The sequence below is a fragment of the Triticum urartu genome, chromosome 7A, assembly GCF_056163025.1.
Source record: "Triticum urartu cultivar PI428250 chromosome 7A, HENAU_Tu73, whole genome shotgun sequence".
NCBI lineage: Eukaryota > Viridiplantae > Streptophyta > Magnoliopsida > Poales > Poaceae > Triticum > Triticum urartu.
The window spans coordinates 655,060,283-655,074,101 of NC_141879.1; the positions used below are offsets into that span (position 1 = coordinate 655,060,283).

A 13,819-nucleotide genomic window follows, 5' to 3' on the forward strand; every position below is an offset into this window, starting at 1 on the left:
ACGGAAATAGGTTTGAAATGGCACCACTTAAATTTGCGCAGAAAGTAGACCATATTTGAGTGACAATTCCCAAGTTTCATGGGTTCTTTTGTACATTTAATGCATTTATAGTCATTTATTGCATAGAATTCAAATTTAAATCACAAGTGCATAAAAATGTTGGTATTAAAGAAAATCCTATTTATATCCTTTAATAGGCCTTATTAAAAAAAGCAAGTAAAAGAGAAGGGAAGAAAAAAGAAAAATATTAAAATTTTACCGAGTGTAAAAATACCTCACTAAAAATACACCGTTTTTTGATTGGTCAAGATGGCCCTCTCATGGATCACACATCCGAACTGTTGGATTTGCTTCGATCGAACGGCTGCGGCCCTGCGGGTGCCCTATCCTATTATCTCCTCTCTCTCCTGATCCTTCACACGCACGCCTACCCATCGAAGCCACCGCATACCACGCCGCAAGTCGCCACCGCAGGTCACCTCATGCCGCCGCCGCTCGCCCCTTTCTCTGTAGGTCGCCAACGCAACCCTGGGCCCCAGGATCGTTCCCTCCTCCCCACCAAGCTTGAGGAGGCGGCCATGAGGAGCGTGCAGCCGCCGCAATCCTGGGCAGATCTAGCCGGGGCCGTCGGCAGCCATCCCTCCCTCCGGGCGGCCATGAAGAATTGAAGCAGCTTGCGCAGAACTAGCGCATGGACCATGCGCGCCTCCCGCGCTAGGAGCCACTGGTCCTCGTCATCTGCTAACATCCACGAGGAATCGATCCATATGTAAGCTATCTTCCACAATAATCCATCCAACAGGCTGCTTGCTTGTTTGTGTACTAGTGCCAAGGGGAGCAAGATGCAAGGACGACATCGAGGGTACATGCCCACTGCTAATTGATTCTCCTGGTAATAATAGTATAGTACGTACGTGTTCCTGCCCGTGGTGGAGATGCATATACCCGAATACCCGAAACATATCCATACATACTCGAATACTCTCAAACTGGCACATATACATACATACCCGAATACCTGTGCGATTTTTTTAATTCAGCTAAATAGGTCTACTAATTGTCAAATTGGGTAGTAGAAATTGTGAAGAGCAAGACGGACATGTACTTTACTGATAGGGAATGTAGGTGTAATACATAGTGCTTTTCATGGTAAGGGTTCTAGTACATGTATGATCATTTTAGTGTAGTATATCCCAACTTCACTATGAAAATACAGCAGAAACTTGTCTGTTTATTTCACTTCAATTATTATATTTCTTGTATCTCAATCTCATATGCTTGTTTGATATAATCCAATGGGTGATAGCATCACTTTTTACAACTACCCATCAGGGTTACCTTTTTATTTAGGTAAATGTAAGACTTCATCACCTTTTACCAAGTATCCATCCTGGTTACATTATGCGCAAAATAGGTTCCACGTTTAATTCCAGGGCGACTGCACAGGGCCCCCAAAAATTAGGGTTCTTGTCTGATGCTTTATCTCGTATTCGGTTTGTCTTGATGTTTTATCTCTAGTGGTTCTTGTCTGATGCACACTGTTTTTTGCAGGGCCATTGACGAGGATGTGCGAGGTGGGCGACTACACAGGGCCCCCAAAAATTAGGGGGCTTCAAATCCTGTATATGTGTTCTTCATCGCCATGGATCTGAGAATGCCCGAACTGCTCGTTTTTGTTGGAGAAGAGAGGACATGAATAAGAGGGACCTGGGTTGTGGGCCCCTTTGGCGAAGGGGTAAGTGCCTACTGCAGGTCTGGTTCAACCAGCTGGACTTGTGCGACTCAGCCACTTCTTCAGGGAGCCACAAAAAACCAGTCAGTACACCTGATCGAAATACGAGAGGGGAAACCCCTAAATGGAGGACGTGGTCATGACTGATGGCCGCACCGATACGAGCGGCATCCTTGGTTCCTCTGTGTGTCCTAGGGCGGCGAGGCCCATGATCGCGTCCATGGAGCACTGTAGAATCATTGTTGTGCCTCTGCTATCATCCGTCGCCAGAACAAGCAGGCATGTACGTTTCCCTTGCCTGACTTATTCCCATAGTCAATGTGAGTATTTTGTTCATATTGACATCACCACATGGCTATTTCTAATTTTCATGTTCCTCTTTTGTATGATTGGGAATTCCTTTTGTCATGTTTATTTGTTGCCCATCTCATGGCTGGAATCGTTCCTAATTAGAGGCTCTTTTCTTGAATTGGTCAGTACTAGGAGGCACTAACATGCTAATTGAGACAAGCATGGAAAATAACTTGTACAGTCAATGCTGTACTAGACCACTACAATAGAACAGATGCATTATTTTAGTTTAATTTCCAATGCAACTTGCCCCAAACAGCTACTCCTAGTTAGATTTGGAGTATATATGCAGAGTTAGATTTGAATGAAACTGGCTACTTCTATCAATGTCAGAACTTTAAGTTTTAGGTATATATGTTATTCCTAATATGCTTGCTTCCCCTTATAATTTTAGTCATTTTGGCTACTTAGATGTTGGTTTAATTTGATTATGTGGCATGTAGTTCATTTGTTGTTAGCCACAGTCCATAGATAAATAGCGTCCAGTTACCTTAATTCAAGTCTTGGACATTTTTACTCTGTTTTTTGTTCTTCCTAGTTCCCGCTTCACATTGCTGGTGTTTCATGCCATATTCATCAGATCCTGCTTACATGCCTTATGATTAACTTGATTAGTATTTCTGCCACTGTCCAACTGATTCTGAAAGGTATTGAATCCAGATTGAAGAGCAAACTCTATTTGCAGGTGCCAACAAAGAGGATTGACAAATAAGATAGTAGTCCAAACTTGCAAAATACTTTTTTCAGAGATCTAGTCCTAATAAGACTCCAGGTGCAAGGCTAACTGTTATTTCTTCAAGTGCGCTCTAACTATTATTTCTTCAAGTGCGCTCATACAAGCTGAACAAGGAATTCTCAAATGTTTAAAGCAATGGTAAGTCACGACCTTGCTTTCTCTTAATGTTCACCTGCATTTTATATGTATGGCCTTCATAATTAGCTAGCTGCTTCTTCTCTTTCACCATGTGTTGTTGCTGCATCGAGTAACAACTTTGAAAAAATGAATATGTGCTAGCTAGGGATATGAACTTAACTGAAACTACAGATTGAGTCACAACTTAAATCAACATCGGATGCTTTTAGTACATGTACTTGTGCTTATGCTTTAGACATTTACACTTGTAAAACTGTTCTGATCCCTCAGTTACATGCTTGTTGACACAGTATTACTCCAAATAGTCTGGTGATAGTTATTTTTAACAAGGGCTGGAATAATTGTATGGTGTATGTTATGTTGGACTCATTAACTAGAACTATTTTTTTTATTTCTTGATTGCAGGATCCAAAGATCTAGCTCGACTGGACTCTAGATCACGGATAGTTAGTCTTGGCCTTAATTAGGATGGCTAAATTACATTTGAGTATCATTTGATGGATATTTGCTATGAGAATTATGAATTTTATGAATCTGTATATTATACATATGGTTTTGAATATTGTAATTGAATGCCTATATTTCTTTTATGGTTGCAATAGGCTATTACCACAACACACTTTCGGTTGCCACATGTTAGCACCACGAGAAGTTTAAATTGTCGCAATAGTTTCTCGCAACAAACATTTCACCTGTTGTGTTACCTATTTATCACCACCAAAACTAGTATGTTGCAATTTCCTGTTACGACGATTGAAATATTTGTTGCCATAAGTTAATGCCACAAGTGTGGTGGTTTGTGGCAAAATGCCTAATACCACGAAATCAAGGATTGTTGCCATAGTTTATTGCCACAATTGACTATTGCCACGGAAGAGCATGCGCCACAAAACGAGCGTCGTTGGCATAGGTTGTTGCCACAAATGTCTACCGCCACGAGCTATCAGTCGCCATGATTTGTTACATGTTGCATTAAAGCTATCTCCACAAAGCAAATTGTGGCATTTGGTGAGTGTTGCCACGGGAAAATATGTGGCAACTTCCCACATGGTTGTTGCATTAGCAGACTTTATTGCCACGATTATTTTTTTGTGGCAATAACCTATTACCATGTGTCCAGTCGCAACGGCTGCCACCGAATGTTGTTTCGTGGCAATAGGTACTTGTCGCGACAAATCGACATGTATTGCGACGACCAATTTTGTTGCAATAGACCCGGATCCTTGTAGTGAATAGAGTGGCACTTGCTTCAGATGAACGCCATAGTCTTTGAGTGTTTGCTTCATATGTAGAAGCTGAGCGCAGCAAGATCCAGCAGCAATGTATTCAGATTCAACAGTGGAGAGAGATACACAGTTCTGCTTCTTTGAAGACCAACATACAAGTGATCGTCCCAGAAAATGACATGTGCCTGATGTAGACTTGCGATCCACCTTGTCACCAGCATAATCAACATCCGAGAATCCAACCAGATCAAACTCTGAGCCCTTTGGATACCATAATCCTAGAGTTGGGGTGTAAGCCAAATATCGAAGAATTCGCTTCACAGCTAAGTGATGCGATTCCTTTGGTGCTGCTTGGAGTCGAGCACACATGCAAACACTAAGCATAATATCTGGCCTAGATGCACATAGATAAAGTAAAGAACCAATCATGGAGTGGTATACCTTTTGATCAAACTCTTTACCATTGTCGTCGGGACCCAGATGATGTTTGGCTGGCATTGGCGTCGTGAAGCCTTTGCAGTGTTGCATACTAAACTTCTTCAGGCAATCTTTGAGATACTTCTCTTGAGATATAAAGATGTCGTTGCGTTGCTGACGTATTTGAAGACCAAGGAAGAACTTCAGCTCACCCATCATGGACATCTGATATTGCTCTTGCATCATATATCCAAACTCTTCACTATATTTCTGATTGGTGCAGCCGAAGATAATGTCATCCACATATATTTGGCACACAAACAGTTCACCATCATATGTCTTCGTGAAGAGAGTGGGGTCGAGGGAACCAGGTGTGAAGCCTTTGCTCTTCAGGAAGTATTTGAGTGTGTCATACCAAGCCCGAGGGGCTTGTTTGAGGCCATACAGTGCCTTGTTGAGCTTGTACACCATGTCAGGATGTTTTGGATCTTCAAAACTAGGCAGTTGTGCAACATACACCTCTTCTTCAATCTTGCCATTGAGAAAGGCACTCTTCGCATCCATTTGATACAGAAGAATATTATGATGATTTGCATAGGCCAGCAGTGAAAGTGCGTTATATCGACTAGAGGGGGGGGTGAATAGGCGATTTTTATGAAAGTCTTCAAAACTTGGGAGTTATGAAGACAAACAGTGAAGATTATGCCTATTACTATGCAGCGGAAGTTAGATTACACTAGGCCAGCCATGGTCATGTATTCAATAGAGTGAAAGCACAGTGACAAACAGCTTCAGTGTAATAAGGATCAAGTAGGAAGAAGTTATGAAGCCAAACAGATCATGCATTCACGTTGTGAAGACAAATGATAAAGCAAGCACGCAATGACTTCACAATGAGTAAAAGCAAGAGAAGGAAGTGAAGATGAAACCAGTGACTCGTTGAAGACAATGATATGTTGGACCAGTTCCAGTTGCTGTGACAACTGTACGTCTGGTTGGAGCGGCTAGGTATTTAAACCTTAGGACACACAGTCCCGGACACCCAGTCCTGAACACACAGTTCAGGACACCAAGTGCTCACCGTAATCTCCTTGAGCTAAGGTCACTTAGTCCTCGCCCAATCACTCTGGTAAGTCTTCAAGGTAGACTCCCAAACCTTCACAGACTTCGTTCACTGGCAATCCTCAAGTGTAATAAGTCTTCAGATCACACGGACAAGAAGACTTAAGTGATGCCCAATTTACTCTGGCTCTGGGTGGTTAGGGCTTTTCTCCTCACTAGGAATTTTCTCTCAAAGGCTTCGAGGTGGGTTGCTCTCAAACGACAAAAGCCGTGCACTGAAATCTAAGCAGCCAACTGTTTATGGTTGTGGGGGTGGGCTATTTATAGCCACTTGGCAACCCGACCTGATTTGTCCGAAATGACCCTGGGTCACTAAGGAACTGACACGTGTCTCAACGGTCAGATTTCGAACTCTCATGGCAACTTTACTTGGGCTACAAGCAAAGCTGACTTGTCCGGCTCTGGACAAGATTTGCTTTCATTGTCTTCACTCGAAGACATAGGTTTTTGATTTAGGCATCACTTAAGTCATTCTGACTTGTTCTCCTGGACCCCACTTAACAGTACGGTGGTTCCTATGACTCAACAAAAATAAAAAGAACTACGAAAGATCTAAGTCTTCAAGTTCCTTAGGCTTCATAGCGTGTCTTCTGTTGTCATAGTCTTCAATGTGAATATCTTCATATACCACCTTTGACTTCAATGTCTTCATTCATTTTTAGGGGTCATCTCTGGTAGTAAACCGAATCAATGAGGGACTTCTACCTGTGTTTTCCTGCAATTCTCACAAACACATTAGTCCCTCAACTAGGTTTGTCGTCAATACTCCAAAACCAACTAGGGGTGGCACTAGATGCACTTACAATCTCCCCCTTTTTGGTGATTGATGACAAACTAGTTGAAGTTTTCAACGGGGAATATAAAGTGTGAAGTCTGTAAAGGAATTGTCATCATAAGTTGCAAGTGCTCCCCCTGAAGATGTGCATATAAGTTAATTTGCTTTTGGAATGCAAATGCACATGGCAGGTTGTACTTGTGGAGATCAGCTTCAGCTTATGATGACAATCTACTATGCATGTGAAAGTATAACATGCATAATGGAAAATGGACGTCTGCAGAATGAGATGAGTGCGGCATTTATCGTCGCACATGCGGAATTTATCTTCGCAAAAGGAGTGGTAAAACAAGTAGCAGACGACCATCGAGTTTTAGTGTTTACAACTCAAAAGAACCAAATGAAGCAAAACAAGAGTTGCAAACACGAAGCAAGTATAACAAAACAAGGCACCCGCCCATATTGACCCGCTTGAAGACTATAAACATCATATGCTTCTCCCCCTTTTGTCAGGAATGACCAAAAAGGTTTGAAGACATAGAGTTTTCTACACGTTCCCAGGCGCAGCAGGGTCGGTGGAGTTGTTTGGCGGTGCTGAGCTTTGAGGTGCTGAAGCGGGTGGTGGTGAAGTAGCATCATCATCTTCATCAATGATCCTCGCAGTGACGGTGGCAGCAGATGAGGAATACTCAGAGTCTTCAAGTGACGGTGTGTTGCGCATCACAGCCCTCCTAGGAGGTGTGGTGTCAAATTTGAAGCGCTCTGTGAAGCCATCCTCTTCAAGTTCAGCTTCAGTGTAGATCATTGAGAGCCCTTTCCACGTACGACGGCAAGTCTCATGCGTAACGAAGGCATTCTTCGTGGCCAGGTTTCGAAGACGATTGACATCCACCAAGAGGCTCTTCATCTGACGTTTCAGCCAGTCGTGATGCCTATCTTGCTTTTGGTGAAGGGCCACAAGAAGCTCTCGGTCAGTGAGGACACGAGCACGCTTCTTGGGTCTTGGAGCGTTTGTGCTATCTGTGGCTTCAGTTGATGCTGGTGCACGTGTAGTGCCAGCCATAGGATAGACCCTGGACATGGCTTCAACACCTTCTACATTCTGCGTGAAGCTCTGGTGTTCGGCATTCTGAAGACTTATTGGTTGCTTGGCAGGCTCAGGGTATATTGCTTCAGCAGAGATATCCACATCTGGTAGGAAGATGCGATGGTTTCGGGCTGAGGGCTGATACGAAATTGTAGAGTGCAATTTGATCAGCCTCATCACCCAAGGGGCATAGATTTTTAGACCAAATAAGTCCGAGCCTGATGCAGCAAGTTGTCGTATGAAAAGATCCTGTGCATTGAAGCATTTGCCATGCATGATAGAGAATATGAGAGTCTTCATTGCACCCTCAATCTTGGCATGTGGAGAGTGTCCTTTAATGGGCCAGAGAGTCCGCCGGATAATATGATATATGGTCCTGGGCAGGTACTCTAGGTCTTCAACGAAGAACTCAGTTGGATAGGGTGCATCTTGAGGCAATGGCTTCATCATTGAGAGCATCTGACTCATATTGGGTTCAGGTCTCTGAAATATGCTCTCAATAGCTTCAGAATGAAGTTGACACCCTTCCTCGAAGAATTCGCCTGGAGTGGGCAGGCCAGTGAGCTCAATGATATTGAATGCATTGGCTTCATGATGGACATTTCCGGTCATCCACTCCAGGATCCAAGTCTTAGGATCTCTGTTGTAGCCTTTGATGTGGAGAGTGGCATAAAACTGAAGCAGAAGCTCTTCGTTCCAGTGCTCTTCATCAGTCACGAACGGCAGCAGACCCACTTGCCTGAAGCAGTCCAAAGCTTCCTCAAGACATGGCAGACCAGCAATAGTTTCAACCTCAAGGCGCTTGTGTGGGAAGATGCGACCTTGGTTGTATAAGATGCAAGAATAATAGCTGCGCTGTGAATAGCTCCAGAACCTGTCTGATACAATCCTTTCCCTTGAATAGGGGTTCTTGGAGCTATCGAAAAATGTGTTGTCTGCCTTGAAGCTGTTTACATCAAAGGAGCCAGGTGCTGATGCAGGACCTGGGAACCTTGGAAGCCTTGGGACTGGCTTCTGGACATGAGGCCTGTGCTCTATGTGATAGTCAAATTGTGGACCTGCAGCAGACTCAGGAACTGAAGTGTCTGGCTCAGTGGCTTCGCTGTCCGCTGAAGCATTTGGTGGGGCGGGCTCCACATTGGCTTCAGTGTTAGTAGTTTGAGGGACATCTTCAGGCACGTTCTCTTGGGGAACTGCATCTTGATGGAGCGAGGGAGTGAGTTCTGGAGGTGCTTCTTCATTGTCTTCGGCTGATGCAGCCGGAATTTCTGCAGACTGGACTTGAGGCCATTGACCTTTGCGAAGCCTACGGAACGCAGACGACGCTTGTGGTGTCGGAGTGGGCTGGGCCTGAATGTTTTCTTCCTCCTGAGGGCGATCCACCCATGACTCATCTTGTGCCATTGGCGTCAGAGGACGACCAATGCTCATGGGTTCGCTTGTTTCAAGCTGAGGAAGGGCTGCATCACCTTGCACATTGTCCTGATGACCAATGTCTTCAGCAGCTAGTGGGTCGGCTGCTGGAATATCTTCAGCGTCAGGTGCCTCTGTGGGAGCAGGCTCATAAACTGTTAGTCTTCTTTCTGCATTGGGGTGAATGACAGAAAGGGGTTCAACCATCAAGGGCTCTGTGGGAGCAGCCCTAGATTTCTTAGTCTTGCGCTTCTTTTTACTGGGGGCAGAAGGAGAGGCTTCAGAGCTCTTCCTTTTTCTGGCTTCAGCTTCTACAGCTCTTGTCTTCTTTAGCTCTGAAGCTGTTGACCGGCTCTTTGGCTTCGAGCCAGTCGTGGCGGTTGGGAAGACAATGGAAGTGGCTGCTTGTCTTGATGCCTCTGGTTCACTCACAGCAGGCTGCTTCTTCTTCTTTGCGGCCATCTTGGGGTCGATGCCTGGACGCCCAAGTGCCTTGCGGTTTTCAGCCTCATTGTAGGCTTGAACACATTTGTCAGCCAATGACTTCATCCTTTCACGCGAGCCTTGAGCTTCAGCACGCTTCTTCAAAAAGTTTTCTTTGAGATCATGCAGCATGATTTTGAAGCTTCTCACTTCCTGCACGCTGTGACTGGCCATGTGCTTCTTGAACTGAGCTTTTTCGTGATCAATTTTCTGCTTCAGCTCAACAATGCGCTGAGCAATGGCCAGTTTTGAAGCAATTGCACCTTGGAAGGCGACGCTGAGTCCAACAGGCAGCTGCAGATCATTGAAGCTTATATCTGGTGTGTCAAACCATTCATCGATGAAGCTGTGGATGATGGCGACATCAAAGAGAGGCAGATTGTTGAAGATTTCCGCTTCCTCCTTGCTTTTGATGAGCTTTTCTAGTGCGTCATCGCCCAGATCTTCATCGCTTGATAGATCAATGGCTTCACTGCGCAGAATGGCAGCAGCAGTGAGCTCTTTGCCTGTGTGTTGCTGGGGCTCCTTATCCTTCAGGGGCTTGGAGATGCGGTATACATCTTCAGACTGCACACTGACTTTAGGAGGTGCAGTTTTCAATGGCTTCGCCCTTGAGATTTTTGAGGCAGGGGCCGGCTTCGAAGCTTTTGGTTTCTTTGTCTGCTTTGGCTTTGGCACAACAGGAGCTTCATCAGACTTAGAATCAGCTGGATGGTCATTCACAGCAGTCCCTTGGACTAAGATGTGGGTGATCAGGCCCTCAAGATTGGCAAATGGACCGATGATATTGGGTTCCGCGTCGCGTGTGCCATCTGCCCTTGGTGAGGAGGGACCAGGATTGAAGTCAAGCCCAAATTTCTTCTTGTTTAGCTTCGCAGACTGTTGAGCAAACTGAAAGTTGCGTTTGAAGAGATTGTCGTCACGACACCAGAGAAGTGACGACGGATGTGCATCATCAGGCTGTGGTCCTCGGACCATGCATGGGTAGAAGCCTTGAGCAATGGCTTCATCTCTGGTTCTGGGTACAAGGTTCTTGTATAAGATATCCCCCCATGGACTCTTGATTGCATTCTTTTCAGCATACTCCTGGGTGACGAAGCGGTATTTGAACCACTGTTCTGCCCAATAGCGTCGAATCCATTGGATTCGGGTTTTGCGCTGCCCATAGCTCTCTTCTGGATCTGTTTTGTACATTTCTGCCAAGTCTTCAGGCAGATCCTTGGAAGTTCCCTCATGTCTCTGTCTGCCCCCCTTTCTTGCTGCTGCAACTGAAGCCATAAACTTTAACTTGAAAGGCTTCAAAACTTTCAAAGGCTTCAAAGGCTTTCTTTTTCTGGACAAACAGGAACTGGCTTCAGGAGAGTTTATGTGATGCTGTAGGAATTCTGCAAATGAGTGCAGACTATGAGAACCGAAGGATTCTCCCACGGACATGTACCTGTGACAGCATTAAGGTGCGAGGGAAGGAGAAGAGGTCATATGCATTCTCAGAAGGTTTTGAAGATTAATCAGTTTAGAAGACATTGACCTCATTGTGCGAAGACATTCACTTATAGATAAGAAGTTGGTTCCAGATTTGTACGAACCCATAGATCAGTACAAGTGAGGAATCTAACTACTTTATGAAGCACAAGTGAATATACTAGGCATGTTATGAGATGCAGCGAGAGATCTAACTGGTGTGAAGAGAAACTTCTTGTGGTTGAAAGTGACAGAACCAAGAGATCAAAAGAGGCTGTAAAAAGAAGTTTTATTTACCACACTGGAACTGCTAGACGGAAGGAAGTTGATGCCGAGCAGTTCAGTCCTCCGTGCCCTAACTTGGCGACGGAAAACACCTACGACGACGGCGGAGAGGACAATGTCCGCGGTCGGCGTGAGGACGGCGTTGGAGAGGTTGCGGTAGCGAAGCGCTTCGTCTCCGGCGTCGTCGAGTGCTAGCGGTGGCGCTAGGGTTCGTGCGAGGATGGAAGAAGGAGATAATGATTGCGGTAAGTGTGAATTTATAGACTCAGAGGCGGCACTGTGCTATTACGCAGGTGCCCCTGGCGGTTCGCATTTGAGGCACGCGTGGCCAGTTAGCGGAAGTTTGGGGTTTGTTCCACGTCCCACGCACGCCTAAATTGTCGGGCGGTCGTTCCTGCTACTCCGGATCTTATGTGGAGGAATGAGCATTAAAAACGGACTTTTATGGTTGTCTCTATGTCTTCAGCTGACAAGGACACAGTGAAGACATTCGACAATTTCAACAAAATGCATATGACTTGGAGAGATGGAGTTTGAGATAGAAAGCATAGAGAGGTTAGGGTCCGATCACATTCACTTAGTTCAAAAGATTCAACCAAGAAGACATAGCTATAAGTGAATGCTGTAGAGGACAGAACACTTAGAGCATATATATATAATCATCGTAGTGAAGATAATCATGAAGACATGTTAAGTTCAAAGCCAAACCAATGTGAAGATATTGCAAGGTAACGCCATGAGTTAAACACTTTAAAATGGAACGTTTGGTGGTGGCGTTACCCACCGTATAGGAAGTATTAGACCCAGACACGGCGCACTATTATTGTGGCGCTCCGAAGTCAAATTCCTCATTAATGTATTCACACTTAGAATGTATGTCTTCATTGATTGAAGATATACTTTACTTTGTGCGTTGCACATCTAAGTCATCAATATGCATAAGTGTTAGGATGTGTGCCCGATCACAGGACATTTGAGGATTCCAAGATATTTAGCTCACACCGTAACTTGCAAAACCTCTTCTCATCCAAGGGCTTGGTGAAGATATCTGCCAATTGCTCTTCAGTGTTGACGTGTATGATATCAATGTCTTCCTTCACAACATGATCTCTGAGAAAGTGATGGCAAATTTCAATGTGCTTTGTCTTCGAGTGCTGAACTGGGTTGTTGGCAATCTTGATGGCGCTTTCGTTGTCACAGTAAAGTGGCACTTGCTTCAGATGAATGCCATAATCCTTGAGTGTTTGCTTCATCCACAGAAGCTGAGCGCAGCAAGATCCAGCAGCAATGTATTCAGATTCAGCAGTGGAGAGAGATACACAGTTCTGCTTCTTTGAAGACCAACATACAAGTGATCGTCCCAGAAAGTGACATGTGCCTGATGTAGACTTGCGATCAACTTTGTCACCAGCATAATCAGCATCCGAAAATCCAACCAAATCAAACTCTGAGCCCTTTGGATACCATAATCCTAGAGTTGGGGTGTGATCCAAATATCGAAGAATTCGCTTCACAGCTAAGTGATGCGACTCCTTTGGTGCCGCTTGAAATCGAGCACACATGCAAACACTAAGCATGATATCTGGCCTAGATGCACATAAATAAAGCAAAGACCCAATCATGGAGCGGTATACCTTTTGATCGAACTCTTTACCATTGTCGTCAGGACCTAGATGATGTTTGGCTGGCATTGGTGTTGTGAAGCCTTTGCAGTCTTGCATACCGAACTTCTTCAGGCAATCTTTGAGATACTTCTCTTGAGATATGAAGATGCCATTGCGCTGTTGTCGGATTTGAAGACCAAGAAAGAACTTCAGCTCCCCCATCATGGACATCTGATATTGCTCTTGCATCATATATCCAAACTCTTCACTGTACTTCCGATTGGTGCAGCCGAAGATAATGTCATCCACATATATTTGACACACAAACAGTTCACCATCGTATGTCTTCGTGAAAAGAGTGGGATCCAGGGAACCAGGTATGAAGCCTTTGCTCTTCAGAAAGTACTTGAGTGTATCATACCAGGCCCTAGGGGCTTGTTTGAGGCCATACAGTGCCTTGTTGAGCTTGTATACCATATCAGGATGTTTTGGATTTTCAAAACCAGGTGGTTGTGCAACATACACTTCTTCTTCAATCTTGCCATTGAGAAAGGCACTTTTCACATCCATTTGATATAGAAGTATGTTATGATGATTTGCATAGGCCAGCAGTATGCGTATGGCTTCAAGCCTAGCCACAGGAGCAAAAGTTTCATCGAAGTCAATGCCCTCTACTTGAGTATATCCTTGAGCAACGAGACGAGCTTTGTTTCTGACAACTTGACCATGCTCATCTTGCTTGTTGCGGTATATCCATTTGGTGCCTATTATGTTGTGCTTCCGTGGATCGGGACGCTTAACCAGTTCCCATACATTATTCAGCTCAAACTGTTGAAGCTCTTCTTGCATAGCTTGAATCCATTCAGGTTCCATGAAGGCTTCTTCAACTTTCTTGGGTTCTGATATTGAGACGAATGCGAAATGCCCACAGAAGTTTGCTAGCTGAGTTGCCCTTGAACGAGTGAGTGGACCAGGTGCATTGATGCTGT

General features: G+C 44.6%; 1 long non-coding RNA gene across 2 annotated transcripts; it reads left to right on the forward strand.

Moving 5' to 3' along the window:
• Positions 1–398: 398 nt before the first annotated feature.
• LOC125521960 (uncharacterized) lies at positions 399–3,576 on the forward strand. 2 transcript variants are annotated; one of them, XR_007289522.2, is made up of 4 exons: positions 400–769; positions 1,552–2,015; positions 2,744–2,957; positions 3,363–3,576. It is a non-coding gene; the product is annotated as an uncharacterized LOC125521960 (long non-coding RNA). The 2 variants fall into 2 exon arrangements; XR_015611473.1 differs by having other exon boundaries at positions 399–769; positions 1,552–2,957.
• The last annotated feature ends 10,243 nt before the right edge of the window (positions 3,577–13,819 follow it).